Below are 13,813 nucleotides of genomic sequence, written 5' to 3' on the forward strand. Positions count from 1 at the left end.
TTTGAAGTCAGGGATGGCAATGCCTCCAGAAGGTCCTTTATTGTATAAGATTGTTTTGGCTATCCTGGGATTTTTGTTTTTCCATATAAAGTTGATTATTATTCTCTCAAGGTCTGTGAAGAATTTTGATGGGGATTGTATTAAATCTATAGATTGCTTTTGGTAGAATTGCCATTTTTACTATTTTGCTCCTCTTTATCCAAGAGCAAGGGAGATCTTTCCATTTTCTGGTATCCTCCCCAGTTTCTTTCTTCAAAGACTTAAAGTTCTTGTCAAATATGTCTTTCACTTCCCTTTGTAGAGTTTCCCCAAGATACTTTATGCTCTTTGTGGCTATCGTGAAAGGTGATGCTTCTCTGATTTCCCTCTCTGATTCTTTAACCTTTGTGTATAGGAGGGCAACTGATTTTTTGGAGTTGATCTTGTATCCTGCCACATTACTATAGGTGTTTATCAGCAGTAGAAGCTCTTTGGTAGAGTTTTTGGGGTCGCTTCTGTACACTATCATATCATTTGCAAATAACAAAAGTTTATCTTCTTCCTTTCCAATTCGAATCCCCTTGATCCCCTTATGTTGTCTCGACGCAAAAATTCTCAATAAAATACTGGCAAACCAAATCCAAGAACACATTAGAAAAATTATCCATTATGATCAAGTAGGCTTCATCCCAGAGATGCAGGGCTGGTTCAACATACGCAAATCTATCAATGTAATCCATCATATAAATAAACTGAAAGAAAAAACTTATGATCATTTCATTAGATGTTGAAAAAGCATTTGACAAAATTCAACACCCCTTTATGATAAAGGTGTTGGAGAGATTCGGGATACAAGAATCATACCTAAAGATAATAAAAGCTATTTACAGCAAGCCAACAGCTAACATCAAATTAAATGGAGCAAAACTCAAAACTAATCCACTAAAATCAGGAACACGACAAAGTTGTCCATTCTCTCCATACCTCTTCAATATAGTGCTTGAAGTTCTAGCAATAGCAATAAAACCATAGATCTGAAACATTTTGAACTGATCAGGTTAGAGTCTATGAACATGGAAATTGACCTTAGGAAATCATTTAGAGAAAACATCATTGAATGAATATTTTATTCTATGATCTCCAGTGAGGTGGAGAGAAGTAAATTTTAGCAACCTTTTAATATTAGGGACTTCAAGGTATAGTGGTGAAGTAATAACCACAGAATGAATATGCTTTTACTCCAGCAAGGACAGTGTGAATGCCCAGGGCATATTCTTGCCATACAGAAGAGGAAAGATGATGGAAAGAGAAAATAATAAAATAAATCTATTCCAATTTGATGTTTACCTGAATGGATGGCGATAATTGAATTTGATGATATAGGAATCCTAAACTAAAGGCACTGCTTGTGGTTGGGTATTCTATTTTCCACTCAACTGAAACTTAAAGAGCAATGATTTTTGGAGTCATCATAGTTGATTCATTTTGTGGATATTTATAACAGAGTGCATAACAGACAAAAACATTTTTATAAATTATTAGGGTCTAAAGTTGGTTATTAATTTGTGAATTTAAAAAAAAGCAAGATTTTTCATTAAGAATGTTAGGGAGCATATTGCTAATGGATATTCTTTACATTTTTGTACGTGGGATTTAGGAGAATGTTTCACTTGAAGCTTTAAAATTTTGAATAAAATAGAGGAAAACTGCTTTAGAAAAATTATCATTCTGCACTGCCCTATGATGCAGAAAGAGGAGGTGGGCAGAGGGAAAGAGGTAAAGTTGATTAAAATTTAGATATTTGGAGGTTGATATACATGAAAGAAATACATGATAGAAAGTTCATATATTGATACCATATGTAAATACATTATTTATAACAACACACGTATTCAGAATTTTAAGCACATTATTTATAACAACATATGTATTCAAAATGTATAGTGATATTCCTGATAGCATTAGTAAAAAATACAGCTAATATAAAGGAGTAAGGATTTGATCAGAGGACTATAGAAAATAATGAAATGAGGCAATCATTCAACGAGTCACTTTACTTCTTCTGAGAATATAAGATAAAACTCCCAGTGGAAGGCATAAAAATGTGTTACAATATATCTGTGCCCAGTGACTGAACCCTGGCAAAATGGTGGAGGCAATAGTGAAATAGGCGCCCGCCTCTTTTCATATTGATCCTTAACATCAAGCCAAGAAATACAGCAGCTGAATTCTTGCAAAACAGTAGTCAGTCAATCATCTACTTAGATTGAAAAAGTAAACAAACAAAGGAGCATGTCATCAGTCTGTAATTGGATTATAAAGTGGATTTTCCACTCATTCTTACTGACTGGTAACAGAAAACAAAAATTACACAAAGAAAGAATGAAAACTACTGTCCATTGCACTTTTGTTTTTATACTTCTAGAATTTGGAGAAAACGCACATTCTGAGTGTCGCCAAAGAGAGGAGTGGGTCTTGCAGCTGGTTGGAACGATTTTGTTGAAGAATTTATGTGTCTCAAGGGCCCAGGTCCCTGAATGTGAATCTACAGAATGCATCAGTATTTCACATTTCATCCCATACTCCACAATAATTTCTTTTTCATTTTTTAAAAAATGGTTTGTCATAGATATCTCCAGCAACATGCTTTTTAAAAATTGTTGACAATGTCCCACATGTGTAAAACATTCTGAAAATTCTTCTCATTGGTATCATTCCTATCTTGTCAAGTCTCCCCTTTGCCTAACACGTGCTTTTTACAGAATTATTTATTTTAGTTTTGTTTGTGGCCTTATGAATTTAAGCAGGGCTATATTATTCCCTTAGCTTTGGAACTGATGCTTAGTCCCTAATGGCCTCACAAGTAGGAAGAACAGGGCTGGGCAATGTCCTTCCTAACCCAAACTTTCATTGAACCATAGTTTAGAAATGAAATATGTAATCCCATGAGGCACGTCATCTTTCATAGCCTCTAGTACCCAAGAAATTGTGAGTTTATGTCTAGTGTAAGGAAACATGCCAGTTGATAATGAATATCCAGAATACATGACAAGTTTAAAACAAAAAGTATCAAAAAAGTGACAGTCCATCAAAATGGGTGAGGTAACTGGAGAGAGAGAGAGAGAGAGAGAGAGAGAGAGAGAGAGAGAGAGAGAGAGAGAGAGAGAGATTGAAGAAGGAGACCAGAGATATCTTTTGTTGGTATTTCAAAATTGTATAGCAACTCTGGAAACTGTGGAGAATACACAGTTTTCTGAAAGTAAATATGTACCTTGCGACTCAGTTATACAGCTCCTTGGAAAATGCCTAAATGACTTGATATTCTATTCCACAGGTATTTTTTCATTCATGTTCATTGCTACTCTATTCACAACAGTTAGGAAACAGAAACTACCTAAATGTTATACAGCTGTCTAATGGATAAAGAAATAGTGAATAGTGATACAGGTACACCATGTTATAACTATTCCATTGTAAAGAAAATTGAATTCATGATATTTGCAGGCAAATGTCAGGCACCATAAAAGTTCCTACTCAGTGAGATATAAAAAGACAAATGTGGCATGTCAGGTCTCTTCTGTTATCCCCAGCTCCAAAACTCATGCCATGGTTTTAAATGAATCATATATGATATATTCAGATGCATTTTGACCTTTACCCACAAGTACAGTTCTGAAGGTAAAACGATTGCTTAAATACTCTCACGTGAAGTTATTACTTTCTGACAGGAATGCTCAATTAATCATCTCAACAGAATCTGACACTTAGTCTAACCGAATTAGTTTAGGGATATGAGATTATATACTATTCAGCAGGGTAAGAGGAAATAATGGACAGATGCAGGTTGTTGTGGTGCAGAATCATTGGTTGATTCCATGAAACTTCCTCTAACTAGTTGTTTATCAGCTAGTTTGTTTGTCAGTTCAGTTCCTTCACAACCAATATCCTACTTTAAGCTACTGCAGAAGAGCAAAGACAGGCACCACCATGGTAAAATTTCTGCTGCTGACCTTGGCATTTGGTCTGGCACATGCTCATGCTGGGGCAAATTCATTTGGTCTGCACATAGGTTTGATGTTCTTCAATAGCTTAATTCTGTGGATCTGTTGTGTCATTCAGTTTGTTCATACAAGTCGATATTCATGTAAAAACATTTCTGACTTTCACTCATATTCACTTTTCCAACCAGATTTCTCAAAGATGAAACAATTGAAATAAGGAAACTATGGACTGAATTTCAGAGCTTAAGAGACCTAAACATGGGTAGTTCCAAAAGGTCTCAGGTACCAAATGCTATGTATATCGAGTCATTGTATTACCCTGTTACTCGACATACCTTGAAGCATAATTTTTAACTAATAAAATATTATTTATTTTATATTTCTAGTTAGTTTATGTATTTCCAAAGATTGGGATAAGAGATGTGAGTACCAAGTTACATACCAATGGACTTTGTTATTTTTTTCAGCTTGAAGGAAAGTAGGTTACCATTGCCATCGCTGCTGACAATGTTGACAAGATAGAGAAAGGAGAACCTCTGAGAATCTTTGTTCATGAACTTACTTGTAGTGAGGCATGTAGTAAAATGGGAGTCACATTTTATGTCAAGTAAGCAAATTGTCAAACATGTAAACTGAGCAGACTGTTTACATTTCACAGATTTTATGTTGTTTAACTTACAGGTGAATGTTCTTTTTCTGGTAAGAAATGGAAAACCTCATCTTCAGAAATGTATTTATGTTATTCCATGATGGGCTAAGTCTGGACACCATACAGAAATTAGACACTGTCGTCAATTCCATGAGGGTTTCCTGAGAAATCCCTGTTGCTGGAGGCTTGTGATTGAATTTCATGTCTTATTATTAGGTGCAAACAACTGTAAAAAATTCATTTCTAGTAAGTTGAGATGTATGTGTGAGCAATTGGGAAAAACCGTACATGTTATTTTATTTAAGCATTGATGCCATAAAAAGTCTTCCACAAACAGGTCAGTAAAATCTTATTTTCAAATTCATGTCTCTGATGTTCTAGTTTCAAAGACTGTCTCTGACATTTGAGTGACTATGCTCAACGAAAGAGTGTATGTATAGCACTAAGCTTAAAATACTTACAACCATTTCTGCCACCATTGTAGCTTTAGGTTAGACATAAAAGCACCTAAAACACATTCATAAAATCCTGTGTACATATTATTGTTGGACTAGAACAAGAGAATTAAAATATTGAAATTCATACTAAGTGAATATTCAAAACTAAGTGAAATTTGGACAAGGAAGAAAATAGAATCTTCATAGCACTTGGGAAAATTGCCACAAATAAAGTAATTCATATGTATGATTACAAACAGGATGATATTTTCTGAACAAGAATTATGAAAAGTAAGATAAGCAGAGATACATCCCGTCTAGCTTTGAACACTGTTCAGAGACACTAAATTATCAAGCTAATTATAACACTTGAAGATCGTTAATATGAATTCAAAAGATATGAACAGTAAGCAATATTTGTCTGTTTGATTTTTAGTACAAATAGCCAATGCTCAAAGATCAAAGATGTTGGGTATAGACAAGAAGATGGCAACTACAGAGCCCAGTTAAGTATGGGATCTGGAAGCTTCCTTAAAGAACAAAATCATTATATGTGGGTGAGCACATTCATGCTGACACCTCAGCCACCCATAGGTACATAAACATGGAACAATTTTTGGTTACGTGAAAATTTATTAATCCTTTCAATGAACTGAGATATGCTACAAAGTCATAGTACTTTCTAGGTCATCTTAGTTTACATGAAGAAAACCAACATTACCTGAAGATACCATTAATGCTAAGAAAATATCTCCAAATAGTTCTCTACATGGAAATTTATTTCTAGATAATATTCAGTGTTTTTTTCTTTCATACAGTATTTCGGTTTGTTATTGGATAGGCCTGTCACTCACTAATTGGTCTCAATGGCCTCAAACATCTTTGCAAACTTAATGCCTCAAGCAAACAAGTACTTATATTAGAGTCCTTATCTAACATTCCAGATTTATGGAAAATTTAAATTAATGGTGCTATTTTAAAGTTCCCTTTTCTCATATTTTTAGAGATCACAACATTTGGACCATTGGATCATAGAATTTAATTTTCAAAAGCAATTAGGGGAAATTCTGTTTATGAATTTCAGATTGACTATTTTAATTTTGTAAAAATACTAAAACAATAGCAACATTATTCAACTAAATTATAAACAGTATAAATTTGGTTGATCTTAAATGAAGAGGGGATACATTCTTCTGGTGAGTGAAATGCTTTCCTAACCTTGCATAGATATTAAAAAGCAGTCCTGTAATAGAAAATGATCATTTTCCATAAAAATCTTTTATCATTTAATCAGTGTCAGTCAGTAGAAATATCACACACAAACAAACACACACATATACACAAACATGCACAAACACACCCATACACTCACACAGAGGTATCCACACATAGAAACACTCACACACAGAGAGTCAAACATACATCCTTAATATGATTTTTGAAAATTTAAAATGCTCATTCTTACATTTTTCCCATCAATAATCTTACAAAATGAAAATTTTTGTGCATATTTCTAATTAGTATGGTCTCTTTTGCATATATATCCACTTGTCCATCAAATATTACCATGGTGTGACACTATTTATTTATTTATTTGTTTGTTTCTTTGTTTATTTATTTTGTGAGACCAGATTTCTCTGTAGCTTTGGAGCCTGTCCTGGAAGTAATTCTTTTAGACCAGGCTGGCCTTGAACTCACCAATATCTGCATGCTTCTGCCTCCTGAGTGCTGGGTTTAAAGGCCTGCACCCCCCCAACACCAGTCTTGACACCAAAGTTTTATACTTTCAAAAAATTGACAAGTGACCTTTTGGATCTTGTTAAAACAGAAAGCATACCTAGAAGAGTTACCCCCACAGGTCTTGACACAAGGAATTCAGAGAAAAAGGAAAGTGTCTGTACATAGGACTCACTATCAGGTTTAAATAGTGTAAAATATGATCACTGTATTATGTTTGGATATGTAAAATCAATGGCTATAGAAATATCTTTGCACACATACGTCATATGATAGCGAATCAGGGATGATTGCTACAATCGGGATCAAGATTAATGTTTAGTCAACAGGTGATATCAAACAAAGTAGAAAAATGAGTGACACTGAGTTTTTAATTATTTCCATTATTATACATGACAGAGACAACATATTTAAACCTGTGCATGGAACATCAGAGAACATAATCTTTACCAATGTGGATGTCAATAGAGTTGGCCAGAAAACAAATTTGATTTTTGTTGTTGATAAGAATGGTAGTGGTTTCTCTGAAATGGTAACAAAAGTATCACCCTGCAAATGAGGATTAAGTCAGATTCATCCTCCAAATATAGTATCATGGTATTTCTATACCCCTGTCCACTAAATAACAATCTGATTGTTTTGTAGATCTAATTTACATTATATTGTAATTTGAATAGCATGATCACTGAAGACTAGGGCTGACCGGGATGGTATTGGAAGACTTTATGTTCATGTTTCCTCTCTAGAAAGAATAGAATAAATATTATTTTTCCAAAGTTCAGACCATTTTTGAGTGTCATTTGATCAAGCACAAAATTAAACCATGAAGTCTAGAGTGTAGACTTGGGAGAAATGTGAAGGTTCCATTGATAGGCTTTCGTGATTCTCTTGTGTTATGTTTTTGAAAGTGGTTAGGATTGAGATGAGTGAATTCTCTAGAAAAGTAGTTTATATTTTTTTTGGTGCATCATGAAACACTGAAAAGTGATGTCATATCACCATATAAATGTCATGAAATGTGTCCATGGAACTTGGGGAAAATTTATCATTGTCTGTATTGATCCACCCAGGGTAGAGGAAATTGGAGCAGTTGGCATTTTTCCATTGCATATGATGGAAGGACACTAAGGAAGCAATGTTAATTCTGCAGAATTCTACTGGACATGTCTCTGACATTGGCATTCATTCAATGTAGGAAAAGGTCTAACTTTGATTCCTGAACAATATGAAAAACTTGAGGAATTTGCTAAGGAAAAGAACTTTCCACCAGAAAACATTCAAGATATTCTGGCTACAGGTAACATATTTGAGTATTTTCTTCACCAAATCATTTATAAATATGTATATAGACTTACTGAGTTTATCTGTCTATCCATCTATCATTTATCTACCTACTTACCAATTCAGTAAGATACCTGATTCGGATTATATCTTAGTCGTATGCTAGCTTTCTGTTGTTTTTCCAGCAATAATTCTTGGGAAAACTGCCCTCATTATCTAATGAGAACATTTATGTCACTCTTTACCCCACTTATGTTTCTTTACAGATTCTTTTCCTAAATAACTACCTTTTATAGGTAAGTAGAAACAGAAGCTATGCCTAAACATCTTGATATTTGAATGGATTTGTGCTTATTACATTAAAGTTTAGAGATAAGTATGTAAACAAGGAAAAGATAAACTCCAAACTATGCAAAATCAAAACTGGATATTATGTGTCTTTTAACGCAGAAAATCTTACAGTGATATAAATGACGCATAGAATATTTTTTATTTATAAAACAATATGAAAGATTTTATTCAAAATTGCTAATATTTTTGTTGTTTTTTCCTTTTTTATTACTTAAAAAAATACCAATCCAAATTCCTACTCCCTCCTCTCCTCATAGTCGCCTCCCTCTCCTTCCACAAACCCTCCTCCCATCTCTCCAACCCTAAGGGAGTGCCATGCACCCCACCCTGTGAAAAGTCCAAGGCCCTCCCTACTACGTCTAGGTTGAGCAAGGTTTACATCCAAAGAGAATAGGATCCCATGAAGCCTGTATATGAAAGTAGAGACACATCCCAGTGTCTGCCCCTCAGACTGCCCCTCAATATTCCCCAGCTGTCAACCCCCTTCCAAGGGGCTTGGTTGTCCCCATGCTTGTTCACCCCCAGTCCAGTTGGAGTTGGTGAGCTACCATTAGCTCAAGTAAACTGTCTCGTTGGATGACCCCCTCATGATCTTAAAGTCCTTGCTCATAGTCTCACTCCCTCCACTCTCCAATTGTATCTTAGGAGCTCAGTCCAGTGTTCCAATGTGGGTCATGGCCTCTGTTCCCATCTGTTGTTGGACAAAGGTTCTATGGTAACATTTTTATAATGAGGAATATTTCATCAAGAGAATGTTCTTTGTCATTTGAAAATTTTTACTATAGTTACGATTGTGGCATATTATTTGTCACAGACATGGTAAAAGCATGTTGATCTTTTCAGCCTTGATACTACCTCAAGTGAAGTGACAGACTTTGTTGACTCCCCATGGATGGCCTCACTCTACCTGAAGAGCTGATGGAGCAAATGGAAGGATTGAAGGGAGAGTGAACTGTGATTAGAATATCAAATAAGATTATTTTAAAAATAAAATATAAAAAGAATTCAACTCCAGTCATACTTTAGAGGGAAGCACTTTTTCTAACTGAACCATCCCAGTGCTCATGTGGGTTTGAATTTTAATTAGTAATGATACAACTCAGGACCAGTGATGTGATGTGATGTATGATGAAATAACTGCTACTTTCCTAAACCAGCATAGCCCCTAACAATAGCAGCAGCCAAAGAGCAAAAGCAACAAAACACATACACGCACGCACACATACACACACGCACACACACACACACACACACACACAAACAAACAAAAAAATTATGTGCTTATACCCACAGAAAATTGTATACTTCACCTCTCATGAAAAAAATCTTCTATTTTCAACACATTGGACCATTACAGAAAAACCACAATCAATCAGAAGACAGAGATGTGGAGCTTAGTCTCAATAAATATATGCAAAAACATCCCCATACCTAAGGTTCAGGGAACCTTGTGTAAGAGATGGCATAAAGATAGAAGGATCTAGAAGACCATGATGTTTGGTCTGAGATTCTATATCCTAGCAGTATCAGAAGCTACCCCCACAAAGTGTCATCTATTTGACGGCCTCAACAGCAGCAGAACAAGGAAGACAACAATAGGGATGCCAAAGTAGATATTGGGGAAATATCACGAGGTCTCAGCCCTACAGATATCACACACATGCAACTAATGAACATGAAGACTGGGAGATATTATCTTTCCATGGAGGAGTAGAATAATTGGTTATTCAATACCAAATGGTCAGCTTGTAAACATATAATTATCATTATTCAGACAGAGTAGGCTATCTTTATCAATTTGGAAAACATAGGAAAAAACATACACAAATATGTTAATAAGAACAATTCCTGCAAAAGAATCTATAAATATGGAAGAGAGTACTAAGGGCATATGGTGGTGTAATTCTATCATAATCTTAAAATGTAGACAGAATGATAAAACTTGCAATCTGGTACAGGTACAAAAATAGATGTATAGGCCAATAGAATCAAGTACACAACCCAGATTCAAGTACTCATTACTACAACAATATTGACCTTAAGTAAAGTCAAAACACCAAAGAAGCAACAAAAATATCAAATGGAAAAAAGAAAGTGTCAACTTGGGAGCTTAGGCCTCAGCCCCTGGCATCTATCCCAGGCTTGGTCTGGACTCCAAATCCCAGCAGGCCAGGTCCTGACCCCTCCCTGGGTGTGGGGTCAAGACCACTCCCCAGGGTATTTAAGTGATCCCCTGAAAGAGGTACATGTGGTCTCCCTTTCTTCCTCCTGGGGGTTGCATTTCCACACCTTCCCGGTTTCCCCATCAGGGCCACCTGAGAGTGCAGAAGTCTCATTAAACATGAATATTTCTTGACTTGGCTTGCTTTGATTTGGCTTGATTGGGAATTTTGCAGCGGCTAGGAGCTCACGTTAGGAAATATTCCTAACATTATGGAGGTTCCACCAAGCTAGGGCAGGCCCTTTCCAAGTGGAAGGCCATATATTGAAAGGCCCCTAGTCTACAATCTCGAGCTCTCTACACCACACTTAAAACCAGCTTCTGGGCTATAGAGGCTGTGTCTTGGTGTGTCCCTTTTCTTGTCTATGCTATATGGTTTTGGGGGGACCCATTCGTCCTTATTTTTGTCGTTTTCGGATTCCTGTTGAAGTTGTGAGCTCATGCCAGGAATTTGAGTCCCAGGTGGTGGTCAATCCTGTAGGATAACGCTTGACTGAGGCAGAGATCTGTTTGTCCTGGGATGCTGGGCATTCAATCTCCGCACCCCCTTTTGGACCTAAGAGCCATCTTGGTGGACACGCAAAAGTGGACTTAGGTCACATAGGTTGGCATAAACTCTAAAAAGGGCACTTCTAGTTCAAAGCCAGGTCTGCTGCTGCCCTTGTAAGCCTCTTACAAAAATCTTTTTAAATTGAGCCTGTCTGACACAAATGAACTGAACAAAACTTACATATAATTCCATGGTTTTTGGTCTCTGTGCTCTCACCCCCACTTCCCCTTAGTAGCCAGTGTCTCACAGCCCCCTACTGCTTGAGGCACTGGCTCCTCCCTCACTCCCTCAAGCCCTCACTTCCCAACCCCCTCCTGTAGAGCAACATTCTTTCCCCTCCCGTTCCCAATTTGGAGGTTCAAGGACAACTTCCACCTTCCCTTCCCCCTCCACTCCTGGACCCCTTGTGCTCACTGGGTTAGCACCTCCCATGCTCCCTTTTCTCTTCCAAATCTCTCTCAGATAGAAAAGCAGCTAGGTTCCTTTTCTACTAATTCTGCTTCCTCAGTCAGTACCAGATATTAGGAAAGAGTTAAAGAAAAGGTTGAGGATGGTGCCCAAACTCCTATACAGGAATTGGTGAAAATGGCCTTTAAAGCTTTTTTTTTTTTTTGAAAGTAAATTTTATTAAATTATAAAAGTTTCCATTTCCGCCCCTCTTCCCAACACCCTCCCACTCCCCCCACTCCCTCTCCTCCTCCCTCTTAGTCCCTTAGGGCAGTCAGGGTTTCCTGCCCTGTGGGAAGTTCAAGTTCCTCCCCCCTCCCTCCAGGACCAGGAAGGTGAGTATCCAAACAGACTGGATCCCCAAAATCCAGAATATGCAGAGGAAACAGGTCCCAGTATCATAGTCAATGGTTTTTCAGAAAGACTTCGGGCCAGCCACATTCAGAGAATCCGACCAAATTCCGAGAATCTGGTTAGATCACGTCCTCGTTCAGTCCCAGTCCAATTGGCCTTGGTAAACTCTCATTAGATCCGTTTCCTTGTATCAGTGGGTGATAGCATCCCTCGCAGTACTGATTTCGTTTTTCATGTTCTTCCTCCTTCTGCTCCTCAAGCCAGACCCAAAAAGAGGAACACGGTATGTATTCACTCATAAGTGGATTCTAACCATAATTAAAGGTCTTTGAGCCTATTATTCGTGATCCTAGAGAAGCTAAATAAGAAGATGAACCTGATGAAGATTATTTAGCTATCCACCAGGAGGTAGGAAATAGACAAGAGTCCCAGGTAACCTCGGGTGCATAGGGGGGTGGGAGGGTTAATGGAAGGGGAGAGGGTTAGAGAGAAGGGAGTAGGGGAGGAATGGGGAAAGCTCGGTGGCCTGGGATGGGGGGGGATGGAGGAAGGATGAATATGGGATCAGGGAACAATATATTTCAACTAAGGGAGTCATTTTAGGGTTTACAGGAGACTTGATTATATATGGGATCCCAGGTCCAAGGATAGATCCCCCAGATTGTTCTCTGGACAGAGGAGAGGGTGCCTGAATCGGCCGTGGCCCATAACCATACTGATGTATATTTTGCTTATCACCATAGATCCTTCATCTGGCGAAGGACGGCGATAAAGTCGGAGACCCACATTGGAGCACTGGACTGAGCCCCCCGAGGTCCTTTAAAGCTTTTAATGCCTGAGAGGAATCAGCTGAGTTCTCCCAACAGACAAAGCTACAACAATCTACAGGCCCAGGCTTTAGCAGCTGCCCTAAGATTGGCAGGTTAATTTTACCCATATGCCTACTCATAAAAAACTCTGTTATCCCTTAACACTTGTGGACACTTTTACAGGATGAATAGAAGCATTTCCGGTCTCCAGGAAAACAGCAGGTGTGATGGCTCAGGGTCCTGGAGCTCATGTCAGAAGCTCACAACATCTCCTGGACAATGGGACTCATCAAACAACAACTACACAAGCTCTCCATTGAACTCAGGTTATCTTGGCCCTCCCTTCTCCCCATTGCCCTGACTCGTCTCAGGGCCAGCCACCCCACATTCCTCTATGGGCATGAGCCCTTTTGAGTTGCTTTATGGCAGGCCCTTTCTCCTTAACCATCACCTCCCAGTTCAAACTCCTCCACTGGCGGGGTACCTACCCTACCTCTCCCTTTTAAGGTCCCTTCTCCATTCACATGCTGACAGTTGTCTTCCTGCCACCACACAAGTGGACCTTAATGCCCCTAAAGCTGCCCCACTCTCCCCAGAGGACAGAGTACTCCTCAAACAGTTAACTCCTAGGTCTCTTGAAACTCGATGAACAGAACCTCACATTATAATCCTCACCAACCCATCAGCTGCCAAGCTCTTGGGACACCCATGTTGGTACCATCTCTCCAGGTTCAAGCGGGCACCTACTTAAGACACTTGGTCTGTCCAGCAGACAGGACCTTCCATCCTCTGGATTTTCAGGATGCCACAATGAAGGCCCTACCTGTTCCTCATACTGGCACACTCATTTTTATCGATAACAATTTTTTTCCTAGACACCTGCCTCCTCATCTCCCCCAAGGAACAGATGCTTGTCTTCTCAGGGATGACAGTTCATGGGATGCCTTTCCAGCCACACCTCTCGCTAAATGTGGACACCTAGCTCTCCCCTTCCCCA

At 38.1% G+C, this 13,813-nt stretch overlaps 1 pseudogene; it reads left to right on the forward strand.

Moving 5' to 3' along the window:
* The first annotated feature begins 3,966 nt into the window (after nt 1-3,966).
* On the forward strand, nt 3,967-11,142 carry LOC148117466 (odorant-binding protein-like; annotated as a pseudogene).
* Nucleotides 11,143-13,813: the final 2,671 nt, after the last annotated feature.

Source organism: Myodes glareolus, chromosome X, assembly GCF_982192425.1.
Source record: "Myodes glareolus chromosome X, mMyoGla1.1, whole genome shotgun sequence".
Classification (NCBI taxonomy): Eukaryota; Metazoa; Chordata; class Mammalia; order Rodentia; family Cricetidae; genus Myodes; species Myodes glareolus.